General features: G+C 40.4%; 1 protein-coding gene, 1 long non-coding RNA gene and 1 pseudogene across 4 annotated transcripts in view; 1 reads left to right on the top strand and 2 right to left on the bottom strand.

Moving 5' to 3' along the window:
• Positions 1 to 356: 356 nt before the first annotated feature.
• Positions 357 to 2124, bottom strand: LOC117022038 (uncharacterized). The gene is made up of 3 exons (XR_004422990.1): positions 1794 to 2124; positions 1635 to 1658; positions 357 to 866 (listed from the first exon to the last, which is right to left on the bottom strand). It is a non-coding gene; the product is annotated as an uncharacterized LOC117022038 (long non-coding RNA).
• A 247-nt stretch (positions 2125 to 2371) lies between these two features.
• SPARCL1 (SPARC like 1) overlaps positions 2372 to 17039 on the top strand; it is a 53612-nt gene continuing 38944 nt past the window's right edge. The window contains exon 1 of one of the 3 annotated variants that reach the window (XM_033105645.1): positions 2372 to 2661. The gene's annotated coding sequence lies outside the window, so the exon portion shown is untranslated. The remainder of the gene's footprint in view (positions 2662 to 17039) is intronic. The other 2 variants (XM_033105644.1, XM_033105646.1) reach the window with 2 other exon arrangements.
• Positions 11695 to 12109, bottom strand: LOC117022037 (60S acidic ribosomal protein P1-like; annotated as a pseudogene).

The raw sequence follows: 17039 nt of genomic DNA, 5'->3' as shown, positions 1-17039 counted from the left end.
CAAGGTATTTTTAGTTTTATTTTTTCAAAAATTCTCTATTTTCTATTTATAAGAAATACACTTCTGTTTTTTAATTATTTTATAGATTAGTAAGACCTAGAGGAAACATCCAGTATAGCTGAGAGTCAAAATTCTCACACTTTGCCACCTACAAATGAACACTCTAGGTACATTATTTACATTTAAGAGATAAATCCAGTTTGCTTTAACTGAATTATTTTTATTAACATAGATTTCTATAAGAAATTTAGTTTGATCATTTCATAGAAATAAAAAGTATCAATTTTAATATTAGAAAAAAAATTTTTTTGGTCAAATCTCTTTTCTGTAGCTCTCTAGCTAAAACTTAGTCTCATTGAATTAATGTGATTACCTGAAATCAATCTCATAAAGTTATCTCAAATAAATGGGGAATGTTGTTAGAATAAGAAGTCAACATTTGCAGTCCCAGAGAAAATTTTCTTCGGCTAAACTGAGCAACATCTTCAGAAATGCTTGTTTTACAGATCCTGCAATGGTCGCACCACGCCCATGGCCCTCAGGAGCTGTTGGAGAAATGGTGTCTCTGTCTCCCACACTTCTCAGATCCAGATGTGCACAGAGGCAAAGAAGAAGCAAAGTCAAAGACAGTCTACCCCTTTGATCTTCCTCTGAGGAGACTGCTCAAACACTAGAGCTTGGCTGAGGAAAAATATCCCATTGTCTGAGGCAAAAGGACATCACGTCATTTCATCCTGTGCCTGAAAAGGCAGTTTGGAACAAGTCATCCTGATTCTAGAGATGTGAGATGGTTCCCAGCTGTGTCACGACTTGTGTTTGGTTCCTAGGCAAATTGCCCAGTTTCCTCTGCTTCCAAATTTCCCCAACTGCAAAAGAGAGATAATACTTGTTACCTTTCTCTTACGGTGTTCTGAAAAATAAACAGGGCAAATGTTTCTATAGTGCTTGGAGATAATTGTGTGAGGGCAGATTTGCCTAGAACTAGAGGTTGGCTTTTTATTTTTGTTGTTCTTTGTTTGCTTTTGGCCTGATTTGGGCATGAATGTAGAAAATCTAAATTAAATTAAATTCCAACCAATCATCTCATGTTTATGGAGCATTTACAGTATGCAAAGCACTGTGCCAGGCACATGGAGAACACAGAGAGGGCACGCCCCTACCCTGAAGGAGCTCACAGCTTCCTCTGAAAGAGGTATTACAGCCTAGAGGTTGAGCGTAGCCATCGGCCAAGGTAGCTGGGTTGAAATCTCATTCTACAACTGAGCAGCTGGAGACCCTAGAAAAATCACTCAGCTTTACCAAGCTCCGGTTTCCTCATGCAAAACACAATAGCTAATCTTTAAGTGTCAGCTAAGTGGCAAGAGGTGTTCTATATACTAAAATTTACTTAAAACTCAGAACAACGTTAAAACTCACAGCAACCGCCTGAGGTAGATACTATCATTGTCCCCATATTTGTATCCCCATCTTATGGATAAGGATGCTGAAGCTTGGAAAGATTACATAACATGTCCGAGGTCGTACAGTTAGGAAGTGGTAAAGCCAGGTCTCAAACACATGCTGAGTGGCCTCAAAGCGTGCAGACTGTACCACTCGACTACACTTCCCTCAAATGGGAACATAGTAATACTCACCTCATATAGACTTGTGAGGATCAACTGAAACAAAGCACAAAAAACCGTTAGCACAGTGTCTGAAGCATAACAAATGTGCAACAAACGGAGAAGTAGCAGTAGAAGAGATTAGAGACACATATAAATGACCAGAATTCCACGTCAAAAATAAATGCACACCTCCAGTCTATTTCACAGGAAAACTCCTTCTTATAGACCAATCATCATAGAGGGTCTTACAGTCGGGAGTTGTGTTGAGGGAAGAACAGTCAATGAACTGCAACCTTTGTGCACTGGCATACGAGCGATCTATACTATAAAGCAGTGATGCTTCATATGCATGTAAATTTCTGAAGATCATTTAAAGAAAGGTGAAAGCATCTGAAATACCCAGCTATTATAAAAATTCGGACTGTATTCGTGAGAACAATTTCCAATTAAGCAATGTGAAAACGCAACTGCTACAGTTCTTCTCCCCTCTCTTAACGCCCATCCCCCAATTTCCTTTAGGAAGAAACAACAGCATGGAGTTTCTTTTCAAAGTCTTAAAATAAAAATCTCCAAAAAAAGGGATCCTGCTTATAAAACCTTTTAGAGTAGTTTGGAGGAAAAAAAAAGTTGCATAAAGAGCCAAGTGCTTATATCGTAGCCAAGTTATGAGCCTCTGAGAACAGGAGCTTGAAGGAAGGACTGTTAACTCTTCCCCTGTTGGTTTGCACTGCTGGTAAAGCTCATCGCTCCCTCCGGGAGAGGCCAGCCTGCCAGAGAACGGCAGGAATCTGCAACAAAAACGATGACAGGCTGAAATACGCCCCAGTGCCAACCTCCAAAGTCTCCTGTCACCCCAGACTCTGAGGAGTTGACAGAGCCGCAGAATTTCAACTCCAATAGACTCAAATGTGTTTCTGGGCCAAGAAGCAGAGCTAACAAGAGAAGAAATTTAAAGAGTATTGGGTATTTGTCAAACTTTTATTTCCTGGCTGTGTGCAAAGAGGGGATTCAACTTCAATTTTCGGCAAAGGCTCTGGGTCCAGCCATCTACCAGAAGGTAAATTTTAATAAGTTTATATATCGTCTAGCTGCATGTCTTTAACTGATTTGCATGATCTGATAAAGATATCTAAGATTAAGATTTTAGCCTAAAACAAAGCCATTCATTTACCAAAAAAAGAAAAAAATCTCTTGTATGATTTACAGACAAGCTATTTAATCGGGAATTTTAACACTTTTATTCATGTTTCCTTTTCTTCTGCAAGATTAAATATTAAGTACTGAAAAATGATGGGTCTAGTGCAGAGCAAGGACATAGATGTAAAACTGTTGTTGGCCAGAATTGCATTCAGATCTTGGTGAAGTCTGAATTCTGAAATGTGTTTTGTAGAAATAGTTTACTAAATATATTAAATAAATCATAAGGAAAGTAATTTCAAAACAACTATGAAGTCAAAGTAATTTGTGTGTTCTCCATGTTTAAAGTATCTGAAATTATTCGATAACCACCATTGTCCAGTCTGTACTTAATAGCAATGTAGAAATGGAACATTTTGCTTTTTCAAAAGGCAGAAAAATCCCTATAATATTATATTATTCTTTGATTATTTTATAGTTATTGTGCCTAGTATTCCTTTCCTGATTCCCTTTTACAGTTTTATGACTAATTGTCTCTAATCACTTTCTATCATTTTTTAAGATGTGCACAAACATACATAAAATTTCTCAATTCCTAATGATTTCTTATTAAGGAAGGGAAAAAGGAGGGAGGGGGATCAAAAAGCTAAAGTGATTATAACTCTCATATTGTAAGGTACTATCACTTCTGGCTCTATCTTCTAAAATAAAAAAATAATGCAAGTCATGCTCATTCATTCCTCCAAGTAATAGAGGTCACCCTGCAGGAGAAAACCATGCTTTCAACTACAGATCAATACTGTTGATACTATAAGCAAGAGGTACTGCAGAAAGAGTATCTTTCTTGTACGGTCTTTAATCGGCAAAGAGGTTAAATATGTCACCTTGGCATTATATCTGAGCTCTTGTCTGGCCAGAGCCCAAGTACACTGAATAGAAATGTTCACTCGGTCCAACTCAGCAGAAATCTTTCTTTTTTTTTTTAATTCTCTCCTTTCTCATGGATACCAGCTTTTTTGGGTTCACAGCTTATTTAGCTAAACCTTGATGGTTATGACTATCATTAACTATGACTTTAGAAAAAAAAGGACATCCCCCTTAGGAAAGGTTTAAGTACATATTTCTGTTCATTCAACAAGATCTAGCAAAGCAGAGGCGTCTGTTTCATCTCCTTATCATCCAATCAATTAATGCTGCTTTTCACATTTTGGAAAAGAATATATACATGTGATTAATAAATCTTGCCCTTTTTCTTTCAGGAAATTTTTGTACATATTAGCAGTTAGAGCACTGGATTTCCTTTACACGTCCTTTGGGGTTTAATCCCCAATAGTCTCTCATGTGCAGTTTCACTTATCAACTAAGTAAAAATAATAATGATGATAAAAATGAAATGAATAGTGATGTAGCTGGACAATTCCAAAACATTATTCATTTTATTTCCTCTTGACTGCTTGTTTTTATTCAGTCAATTTTTAACAGTATGTAAACACTGCTATTTTAATGAAATTTAGCACAATGTCCAGAACATGTTAGAAATCTTTTCCACAAAGAAGAACACAAACAACTGTTGTTAAAAGACTTCAGGTGCCCTTTCCCCTCACATAGCATTCTGGAACAACCTTCAGTGAAGGAGAAGGAGGCCCCATAAATCCAGGAGAACTTCTCTTGTAGGCAGCCCAAGAGATGCCCAACTAGGCCAGGATCTGGTTCATACAGGACCTGCAGGGCATCTTTCCCCAAAAGCTGAGCCTGCAATAGTGGTACCACCTGGGGCTAGCCTGGTTTTTGTCCTGGGCATCAAAAGGTGGACAGAATTCTGGGGAAGAGAGGGACTGTAGCAAGATGGTGTAATAGAGTGAATAATAGAGTGAATAATAGAGTGAATGGGCTCTGGAGGCATATAGATGTAGTTTATATCTAGGCTGTATCAGGCTCTGTGACTTTGGTAAATGACTCTTTGGGCCTCCGTTCCCTCATTTGTGGAAACGCAGCATCATACAATTGGTGGCGACCTCAAAGATTTGTTGGGATGACTAAGTGAAGAAAAAACAGCTATGCCTGGTGCACATGAAGCTATCAATCGATCATAGCTAATATGAAAGCACTAGCATACCTACATGTCCTGACTGGAACTCCACAGAAAGGGAATTTTCTCCAGGTTTTCCCTCAGGGTTTCTTGCTTATATCTGCACACGTTGCTGTATAACAAAATGTCGATGTCAGATCTCTGCCTCCGAGTCAGCACAGCACAGTGGACAGAGCATGTGTTTCCGAGTCCAACACACTTGGACTTAAATCCTGACTCTGCCTCTTACAGGCTGTGTGAGCTTGGGCAGTGATTTCACACCTCCAGAACTCAGTTTGCCCATTTATCAAGCAACTAGTGATACTATTACCCACACATGGGGTTGTTGTAGAAATTAAATGACTTTTTAAAATAACTATAGCACCTGGCAGTGCACTAGACACACGGTGAGAGTGTTCGGTTATGCACTTGAAATGATTTTTCTGGTAGTAAAATTGGGAATTAAGAAAATATTCTTAGAATTCATTGTCTTTTTTTTTTTTTATCCAAAGAAATGGAAAAAATAAATCAAACCCTACTGTATTCTCCTGGGGGCCTCAACATGAAGTATTTATTACTGTGATTCTTTGCTGCTTCATCAATTAGCTGCTTCTTAATGGCCAAGTCAAATGAAACCAAAGAGAGTTTTCTATTTCAGATTGCCATTAAGGAGAGTGAGAAGAAATGCTGCTTTGCAGTCAATTCTGTTTTATTGGCCTGCTTGGACAGAAGAGAAGGCCCCCAGCATTTCTCCTTTCTTATCTTTTCAAGAATAGGGGTTTTGACTTACTCCAGGGGGTATTTTTGCTCTGTAACTGAAATTCAAACAAAAGGCTTTGGTTTTTGTTTTTTGTTTTTGTAAACCTCTCCCCTATGTTCCTAGCATTGAAATGTCAGCTGCTTTTTCTGGCTACATGTAGCAGGAGCAGCCTGTCGTCATAGCAATGAAAGGGTATAGAGAGACTCGAGTTTCATGACCCACTCTGTGAAATAACTTTAGTCTGCTTTAAAATCCTTCTTTAGAAATGAAGTCCCTAGTCCTGGCTTGTTTCCTTCCTATTATACAACCAGCTTATGCACGCCAATTGCAGTAGCTAAATGTTTCCTTTAAAGATTCAATGAATAGATGTTAAGAAAATGAACAAGAAAGCTACTAAAATAGTGACCAGTTTACTGGGAGCGCAGGGGAAAAACAACTGGGATGGCAAAGGAAGAGAACTAGAAATGACTTCACTTCATAGCACATACTTCACACCCTGCAATAAATCCATTCTCCCACTGTCTCCTCCCGTTGTCACCATATGCTATAGGATAGTGGTTATCTAGGGGGATTCTGGGGCAGGCTGCCAGAACACGAATCCTAGTACTCAGACTTTCTAGTTTGTTTTTCTTATTCACTCTTTGCCTCCATCTTCTCATATGTAAAATAGTGACAATAATAGTTATAAAATTGTCATGGGAATTGAATGAGATACTGTATGTAAGGTTCTTATTACAGTATCTGTCCAGGGGTAAAGGTTGACTGTTAAGCTTGACAAGCCTCAGTTTTCCTTAATTATTAAATGGGGATAACAGTTAATTCATAAGATTGTTGTAGGATTAGCTGAAATAATGGATATAAGTGCTCAATAAGAGGTAGTTCTTTTAATTTTTTTCATCACTTGGTCTAAACCTGATAAAATGACTTTTTTCAACTTGGAATTTCCCAGTAAGTAAACTGTAATGTATACAGGCCTCAGAAGTGTCACTGTATAAACATGAGCCACTGAATTCCTAAAGAGGGAAAAAAAGAGAAATAATAAGGGTTTTTACATTTATGACGAGTAGAGAAGACTCTGCTCAGCTTAATTAACACTAGGGGGCAAAAGGTATTAACACATCTTATCTTTCATGAAAATGTCTTTTACTCAAGTTTCCGTGTTAGTTTCTCCAGTGTTTTTCAGGTCATAAAATTATGTAAATATGTAATATTTTAATCTTATGTCTCACACAACTAATGTATTCAGTGTGCTATCCCATGTGAAAGGCCAGCAACACTACAGGAGCAAAAATAGAGCGGGCTGTGCTCTTGAGGAGCTCGCTACGTAATTAGGGAGTCAGTCATTAATCACACCATCACGTTAAGAAAAAGTGCCCATGCTCAAACATAAGGTGACCTCATTACAAAGTCCTGTTCATCTCTCTAATGAAAAGATCCTCAGCCAAAGTCTCTGGCCAACCTAAACGTACAAGTGGATAATATATTGTAAAGTAGACTTAGGATATGCACTCTGTGGTGATATAAACATATTTCAAATCTCATGTCCCTTTAAATGCTTTACCCTGATAACAATGACTTTTTCCATTCTCATATTTTATGAAATAATTTTGTTAAAACTTCCTACAGGCATCTTTAACATCAGTGTTTGTGTTCCCTGGGTCCACTCTGTAATTATCTGACGCAGAGTACGTCATCAATCCTCTCTCTGCATATTGTTTATAACACACTTCTTAAAAATCTGCTGGTGCTGCACATTGGATCCCCATGCATGAATTCTCATTCTATGGCAATGATCGCTACATATTAATTACTTACTGTATTGCTTTCACCAGTGCTCTTTAAAGGGTTTATTGGAAACCACGTGAGTCTGTAAAGCGTGGCTTTCTAAAATTGTGCAATCCCAACATTTGCAATAATGAAGTCATACCTCAAGAATAAATACTAACTCAGCTTTAAATATTTTTATCTCCTTTTTTATTGTCAAAGTGACCTTCTTAAGAACAAAAATTAGCATTGCATAAGATTATTTTAGGCTGCTTTCCTGAAATGGTACTTGTTGTTCAAAATGAAGTAATGGAGGCAATGGCCTTTAATGTGAGAGACCTCAGAAGGACTAGAATATAAGGCAAATTCCTCTTCCACAGCATGGTTTTAGGGAATGAAACAATTCACATTACATTTAGCATATATTGTATATAAGTATATGCTGAAATAAGTGTTAAGAAGGCAAAGCACCTTTGTTCTAAGAAAGTATGTGAGGAGCCTGACCTCTGCTCAAGATCAGTGAAGGCTAGGTAGAAGTTAACTCTGTGTGTGTGTGTGTGTGTGTGTGTGTGTGTGTGTGTGTGTGTGTGTGTGATGGGTGGTGGTGGTTGGGGTGAGTGGCTGTTGGAAAGAAGATTCTGAGAGTGTGAACACCTTTCACAAAGACCCTGCAGCAGGAGGGATCAAGGCCTATCTGAGGAGGAGAGAGACGGCCAGCTCCTCTGAGCAAGGGCCAGAGCAGTGAGAGATGCACAGCCTAAGCAACTCCCCATAGTGCTCTATTCCCTGAGCACTAAAGGTATTTATCCTCTGCTTGATTCACGGTTAATACGTGTCTATAAGGTCTCTGTTGAATTCTATGTAGAGTCAAAGTTCTGATAGGCATGAACCATGATTATGCCTAGCTCAGACCCACATTGTTGTAGGTTCAGTTATTATAGAAAGGATGACAGGCAATTCAAGGTCAGAGCTCCAGTACTTTTGATACTGAGTATATTATTCACACTCGTAGGGCTGGGACACCTTGATGTCAGATGGTGGTGACTCAGCAGAGAACACAAAATAAGAGAGCATCTTTTTCAGTCTTTCAGATGACTTCAATTCCAAGATACAGAGCTCTCCCAAGAGATTCATTAATACTTTAAAAGCCCTAAAGCATCAGTGTTAACTCTGGATCAGGTAACAACATGTATATATGTTAGCCAGAATATGCCTAAAGGACTTGTTCTCTGATAACAATGCCTTTGGCTATCATGTAAAGACAAGGTGAAGGAGAAAGTCCTGTTTGGGTCTGATTATGAAGTACCCATAATAATCATTTTGTTTACTACATTTCCCTGAGAGGAAATTTTTCCATAGTTATAATAATTACTAAAAATAGCAGCCCGCAGGCTTCCTCTGATATAAACTAATTCAACAGAAGATACCTGTCCTTATTTGGAAGTGTGGATGTACGTACTCCGGGAAGTGATATGTCAATAGTAAGAAGAAAATTGAAATAACAGGGAAAATAGTCGATGCAAACCTCTCCTTCTTCTAGGGTATGTGGTATGTTTTTCTCATTTCTTTTGAAACAAAATAGGATGAACAGATCAGGTAGTCATCATCTGCCTTGAAAACCAAAAATGCTGAAGCATGTTTCCTTGGTTTAGAAGGGAAGGAGGAGGACTTGTAAGTTTTCCTGAGGCTGCCAACGAAGCAGTCAACAAATGGGGAGAAACTCAAGGCAACATGAGGAAAATTCAATGAGAAAGATTTGAAGAAATAACTACCAGCACTGAAATTTCCAAGGAATCATTAACATAGCCAATACAAGAGAGGTAAAAGAATAGATTCCTCTCTTTAGAGGTATGGGTGGCCATGTTTACACTTGAGTTCAATGGTCAGACAGCTTGTTAAATGCTTAAGAGAAAAGGAAAGAGAAGGGAAATAAAAAGAGAGAAGTACAGTGAGACAAGAAGGGCCCAGTAGAGACAGATGGTTAGGATAAGTAGATTTAAATGGTAAGGCAACAGGGATAACTTCAAAAATAATACTTACCATTTTAAATGTAAATTTAATGTTCTAAATTAATTAATTGAATTTAATGTTGTTAAAAAGCTATAGGAACTGAAAAAAAATCAAATACAAAAATCTACTCTGACTTAATCTTACTCTAATTTAAACTTCTAGAAAATATTATAGAAACTGAAATGGAACCAACTACAAATAAGACTCAAAATGAACCAGAGAAACCAAAGCTGTTTGTACAAGTTCACTTCTAAATCTAGATGGATGATGTTCTAGGGTGCACCAAACTTTAGGTGCCCTCCCCTTCTCTAGGAGATAGAAATTTTAGGACACCAAAAGACAGAGACCAAGAGTCAAAGGGTTTGACTCAGGAATGTCCTATGTACCCTACCAAATGCAATGTCCAAGCAATATTTGCTGTTACACACGCAGCTTTCCACCCTCCACCTGAAAGGCCATGCACTCTGTCTCGGAGGCCAGAGCTGACATTGCTCCATCAGAGATCAGAGGTGGCTGACACATGCATAGCCCTTTCTGCCCATGCCTTTCAGGCCAATATCTGCAGGCTTGGACTGTGTTACCTTTCTAGCTAGAGGGGGAAAAACATTTAGGCCCTTTTCCTTGTTTTTCCAGGGCCAAAACTTGTAGACCTGCTGAGAAATCTAATTACAACCTCTTTTCATGGTGAAATTCAATTACAGCCTCTCCCATGGTGAAAGCCAATTCTTTTCATACAATAAAGGAAGCTAAACAAAGGGGTTTCAAGCAGGGGATGTGCCTGTGTTCTGCCTTCTCTCTTAGGCAACTATGCAGAAAGGTTGCAGTGACCTTGGCTTGCTTGGGAACAATGGTTATAATCTATTACTACCCCCATTCCCATAAGAAGGATATTTTCATATCTGATGCCAAGAGTTTCTGGGGATTTCCTCAAGGATCCATTTGTTAAGGAAAACAAATTTTGAGCCACACTCCACACACTCATTTTTTTTTTCCTTTTTTATTTTTTTTTTTTTTTCAGGACTTTATTGGGAAACAGTGTGTACTTCCAGGATGTTTTCCAAGTCAAGTTGCTGTCCTTTCAATCGTAGTTGTGGAGGGCACAGTTCAGCTCCAGGTCCAGTAGCCATTGTTAGTTGCAGGGGGCACAGCCCACCATCCCTTGTGGAAGTCAAGGAGTCGAACCAGCAACCTTGTGGTTGAGAGCCCACTGGCCCATGTGGGAATGGAACTGGCAGCCTTTGGCGTTAGGAGCACGGAGCTCCAACCTCCTGAGCCACGGGGCCAGCCCCACATACTCATTTTTGATTCAGCACGATGACTTCTCTTACTGAACTTGGATGGTAGTATTAGACAAGGAATAAAAGTAGTGAGTTATTTAAGCCTCCTATAATCTCTTTTGGACATCTTTAGTATTCTATGCCACCCTTTCAGCCAATCTATTTGCTTGAGGATAATGAGAAACTGCAGTGTTGCTTGAAGAAGTGTCACACCAAATTTCCAAAACCTGACTGACATGAATGTTCTCAGAACAGTCATTTATAGAAATACATATTCTACAATTACTTGGTATAAGTCTAGAATTGCTGAAATAATAAAATTATTAGCCATGTTTTTTAAGACTTTTATTAAAATATAGCAAACATACAATATTATATTAGTTTAAGGTGTACACCATAGTTATTCAACATTTATTTACCTAAAGAAGTGATCACCATGACAAGTCCAGCAACCACCTATCATCGTACCATGCTATCACAATATTATGGACTATATTCCCTATGGTGTACATTACAGCCCTATGACTTATTTGTTCTACACCTAGAAGTTTGAACTTCATATTCCCCTTAACCTTCACCCACATTTTTAAATTTTTCAATTACAGTTGACATTCAGTATTATTTTGTATTAATTTCAGGTATGCAGCATACTGGTTAGACATTTGTATAATTTAAGAAGTGATTTCCCCGACTAGTCTAGTATTCACCTGGTGCTCTACATAGTTATTACCATATTATTGACTATGTTCCCTATGCTTTACTTTACATCCTCATGACTATTTTGTAACTACCAATTTGTGTTTCTTAATCCCTTCATCTTTTTCACCCTGTCCCCCAACCCCCTCCCATCTGTCACTGCAATAAATCTAGTACCCATCTGACACCATACATAGTTATTACAATATTATTGACTATATTCCTTCTGCTATACCCTACAACCCCATGACTACTGTGTAACAACCAATTTGTACTTCTTAATCCCTTCCCCTTTTTCACCCATCCCGCAGCCCTCCTCCCATCTGGCAATCATCAAAAAGTTCTCTGTATCCACGACTTTGTTTCTATTTTGTTTATTTGTTTTTAGCAGACTCAGCTTTTTATTGAACATGTTACAAGAAGTTTAGTGAAAAAGACCAAAGCGCATGTCATCATCAGACTCCTCAGATTCTTCTTTCTTGCTTCCACTTTCTTCTCCTCAGCGGGGGCAGCTGGGGGCAGGATCTCCTTCAGGTGCAGCGCCAGCTGCTGGGGCAGGTCCACCAGCCCGTACATTGCAGATGAGGCTCCCGAAGTTGACATTGGCCAGAGTCTTTGCAAACAAACCTGGCCAGAAAAGTTCAACATTTACACCGGCTGCTTTAATAAGGGCATTAATTTTATCCTCCATGACTGTCACTTCATCGTCATGCAGGATGAGAGCCAAGTAGATGCAGGCGAGCTCTGAGATGGAGGCCATGGTGCGGGCGAGTGCTGGGCGAGCATAACCAGGCGCGGTGCTCGTCACCAGATGAAGTGAGGGCCTCACCCCAAAACATCCTTAGCTTCCTTGAAAGGACCGATCATCTTACCGGCAGCTGAGGAAAAGGGGCTGTTTGTTTGTTTTTTATTATTTAGATTCCACATGTAAATGAAATCACATTTCATCTGTCTTTCTCTGTCTGACATACTCCACTCAGCAAAATACCCTCCAGGTCCACCCATTCTGCCACAGATGGCAAGAAACCATTCCCTTCCATGGCCGAGCAATATTCCATTGGATATAGGGTATGTACCACCTCCTCTTTATCCATTCTTCCATCAACGAATGGATATCCAGGGTGCCTTTATGCCTTGGGCATTGTAAACAATACTGCAATGAACATATGGATGGACATGTCCCCTCGAAACAGCATTTTGGGTTTCTTTGGATAAATACCAAGAAGCGGGATTACTGGGTGCTTCTTTGTCTCTTGTTATAGCCTTTGTTTTAAAGTCTATTTTGTCTGGTATAAGTATTGCTACTCCAGATTTTTTGTTTTGTTTTGTTTTGCTTTGATTTTCATGAAATAACATTTTCCATCCCTTTCCTTTCAGTCTGTGTGTGTCTTTTGATCTGAAGTGAGTCTCTCGAAGGCAGCATATGTAAGGATCTTGTTTTCTTATCCATTCAGCCAAGCTATGTCTTTTGATTGGAATATTTAATCCATTTACATTGACAGTAGTTGTTGATAGACACGTAGTTATTGCCATGTTATTATTCATATTTTTATCTTTTTTTTTCTTCATCTTCTTAAACGAGTCCTCTAAGATTCCTTGTAATACTGGTTTGGTGGTAATGAACTCCTTTAGCTTTCTCTTGTCTGGGAAGCTTTTTATCTGTCCTTTGATTCTAAATGATAGCTTTGCTGGGTAGACTCAGTTATGGGACCTTGTTTTTCACCACTTTGAATATTTCCTGCCAATCCCTTCTGGCCTGCAAAGGTTCTGTTGAGAAATCAGCTAAGTCTTATGGGAGCTCCTTGTAAATAAATAACTGCTTTTCTCTTGTTAAGATTCCCTCTTTGTCTTTATCTTTGACATTTTAATTATGATGTTTTTGGGTGTGGGCCTTTTGGGGTTTATCTTGTTTGGGACTCTGTGCTTCCTGGGCTTGTATATTTATTTCCTTCACCAGGTTAGGGAAGTTTTCAGTCATTCTTTCTTCAAATATGTTTTCAATTCCTTGCTCTCTCTTCTCTCCTTCTTGGACCCCAATGATGAGAATGTTGGTACACTTGATGTTGTCCAGAGGCCCCTTAAGCTATCCTTATTGTTTGGATTCTTTTTTCCTTTTGTTGATTGAGTGTTTTCTTTTTTAAAAAAATTAGTTTCAGGTGTACAAAATCATGTAATAGTTAGACATTTACACCCTTCACAAAGTGATAATCCCCCTCCCCCAATCTACTACATCTCTGACATCATATATAGCTGTTACAATTCCATTGACTCTATTCCTTATACTGTACTCCACATCCTGTGACTATATATTAAATTATATTTAGCATTCAGGATTATTCAGCTTCAGCTTCAGGTGTACACTGCAGTGCTCAGGCATCTACACCATCCATGAGCTGGTCGCCCTAATAAGACAGTGTCCATCAGACACCCTACCAAATCTTTACAACATTATTGATTATATTCCCAAAAATGTCTTTGGTATCCCCATGGCAATCTTGTGGTTACCAATTTGTGCTTTCTAATCTCCTCACCTTCTACCTCAGCCTCACCTCCCTCCTATCTACCAACCCTCAGTTTTTTTCTCTATATCCCTGAGACTGTTTCTGATTAGTTTGCTCATTTATTCTATTCTTTAGATTCCACATATAAGTGAGATCATATGGTATTTGTCTTTCTCCACCTGACTTATTTCATTTAGCATAATGTTCTCTTGGTCCATCCATACTGTTGCAAACGGTAAGATTTCATTCTACTTTATGGCCGAGTAATACTCCATTGTATAAATGTACCACAGTCTCTAATCCAGTCATCTACCGATGGGCATTTAGGTTGTTTCCATGTCTTGGCTATTGTGAATAATGCTGCAATAAACATAGGGGTGCATATATATTTTTTAAATTGGCTTTTTGGATTTTTCTGGATAGATTCCACCCAGAAAGAGTGGAATTGCGGGGTCATAAGGTAGTTCCATTTCCAGTTTTCTGAGATACCTCCATACTAATTTCCATAGTGGCTGCACCACTGATTGGGTGTTTTCTGCTACTTTATGTTCTAAATCACCGACTCGATTGTCTGCTTCATCTAATTAACTATTGATTCCCTCTAATGTATTCTTCATTTCAGTTATTGTATTTTTTATTTCTGACTGGTTCTTTTTTGTGTGTTTTCTATCTCTATTTTTATGTTTCCTATCTCTTTGTTGAAATTCTCCCTGAGATCACTGAGCATCCTTATAACCAGTGTTTTGAACTCTGCATCTGAAAGATTGCTTGTGTCCATTTTGTTTAGTCCCTTTTCTGAAGCTTTGTTCTGTTCTTGTATTTGGGACATGTTTCTTTGTCTCCCCATGTTGACTGACTCCCTGTGTTTGTCTCCCTGGTCACCAGAGCCAGGTACTCCAGGTGTGTTCCTTGTGTGGATTTTGTGTGTCCTCCTGTTGTAGTTGAGACTTGGTTGCTCTTTGCACGTCAGTAAGAGGGATTGACACTCAGGCTGATTGGTTGTGAGGACTGGCCATAACTACAGTGGAGGAGCTGTTGTGCAGAGGCTGATAGTACAGAGCAAGATTCACTTTAGCGGGTCTCTGGTGCCTGCCCAGTCTGCCCTTTGGGTGTGTCATCCTTATAGGCAGCTGGGTGATGCTCTGGCTTGGTCTACGGCAGGCCACTGGGTGTGCCAGTCCCGGGGCCTTCTTGGAGGGATCCCACTGCACGCCAAGTCCAGTGCAGCCTGTGCCTTGCCTGGGGCCAGCTAGCATGAGCCACAAAGCAATCCACAGATGGCCACCACTCAAACTGAGCTTGGAGGTACCTCGAGAGGCCAAGCTGCAAACCAAGGCCAGCTGCAATTAGCTACAGGCTTACAGCTGCTCAGTCAGAGGTACAGGACACACTGAAGCCAGATACTGCTTATTTGGGTTTTTTGAATCTTGGAGAGATTTTAGGAAAGCCCATAGCATTAGCCAAGATAGGCCTTTTGTATGGAAAAGCTACTGGAAACGACTTGTGGAAGTTGGCAGGATCTCAGGGAATCACCAGGGCAGGGCAACAAATGGTATTAGACAGGTTGATGGAGATTCAGATATGGCAGCCCACCTGTGTCTGCATGCAGGGAGGGGCAGGGCTCAACAAAGAAACAATGGCTTCCACCAGCTCCTCCATTTGGGAGAAAGCTGCCCCTCCAGCCATCACTCTGAAGCCAGACAACTCAGTTCCTCCCCATATGTCCCTGGCGCCTTTCAAGCTGCTGCCCCAGCACTGGAGCTCAGAGTGAGTGAGTCCATCAGCAAGTAAGTCTATACGTGGATCCTTTAAGAGGAGCACCTGGGACTCCAGCCACCCTCATCTCACTCAGCCACAGTCTCTACTGGTTTTCACAGCCAGAAGTTGGTGTTCTCTCCCTGGAGAGAGAATCTCTTGGTGTTCTCTCCCTGGAACTGGAACCCTTATCTCAGAAACCTGGTGTGGTGCTGAGGCCCCTCGCTCCTTCCAGGGGCACCTCTGCAGCCAAGATATCCCTCTTGAGTTTTAATGGTCACATGTGGGTGTGGGAACAGCCCGTCCTGTATCTCTACCCTCCTACCAGTCTCCAGGTGGCTTCATCTTTATGCCGTTAGTTGTAGAGCTTCAGTTCAGCTAGCTTCAGGTGATTCTCAATGATGGCTGTTCTGTAGTTTAGTTGTAATTTTGATGTGGTCATGACAGTAGGCAAGCACAGCATTTACCTACTCTGCCATCTTGACCAGAAATCCCACTAACCACATTTTAATCACATCTCTATCACTACCAACAGTCACTGTAGTCCACTGAATATGTATGAAGCCCAGATTTGCAACTTATCCAAAAAATGGGCAACATTTTTAGAAGGCTCATTCACTAGTAGGTTTTAAATTAACTATGAATGGAGTAAGGAGCGGTAAATTCTTTAATTTGGGGGGGTTTTAGTAGTGTGTGGACAGAGTCCCAGAGAGCAGTTTCCAGGCTCTCGGCCTCACGTGGAAAGGTGCTGGCTTGGGTAGTAGATGTCCATCAACTGACTATTTGGCCATCAGCTGTAAGCGATTAGCCATTAGCCACTGATATAACTGCCGTGGCTGCGTTGGGGGGTTGGTTGATTGGCAGAGAAGCAGATGGCAGATTTCGTATCATGTGGATACTGCTTCCTGTGTCTCCAACCCAGCTGCCAGCAAGAATATAGTGGTATGACTCCTCTATCTATGAATCTCTTGGTGTTCCTTCCTTGCCTCACCATATCCTGAATTCTTGTGTGGGGAGCAGGAGCTGAGACGCTGCATGACACATGGCACAGTGAGCAGGGTATTGTGCTGGCCAAAGATCTCCAAAGGGCGGTGGAGCAGTTTGTGCATGCTAGCAAGCGTGGCCAGCATACAAAAAGCCGTGCAGCTGCCAGAGAGCTCGACCCCAGTGGAGTGGTGGGAAGAGGTGCACAATTCTTCAACCAGCATAGGACAGAGAAAGCGAAGGTCGTCACGGCTCTGTGGGCTGGGAAGTGCTTGCTGAGGCAGCTCAGATGTGGGATTTGTAATCCCAAGAGGAAACGCTTGCTGAGTCCTTGGTGGAGGATGCGGGTGAGGTCAAGGTCGTCCCTCACCCCCAGGTTGGGGAGGACTTGGAGCCCTCACCCTACAAAGAAGGACAGCCCCCAGTACCTGAAAATGCCTGGTATACTGATGGTTCTAGCCAAGGAGCTACAGCCATTTGGAT

The sequence above is a fragment of the Rhinolophus ferrumequinum genome, chromosome 5, assembly GCF_004115265.2.
Source record: "Rhinolophus ferrumequinum isolate MPI-CBG mRhiFer1 chromosome 5, mRhiFer1_v1.p, whole genome shotgun sequence".
Lineage (NCBI taxonomy): Eukaryota > Metazoa > Chordata > Mammalia > Chiroptera > Rhinolophidae > Rhinolophus > Rhinolophus ferrumequinum.
The sequence above is the reverse complement of the archived record's forward strand: the minus strand, read 5'-3'. Positions and strand labels throughout refer to the sequence as shown.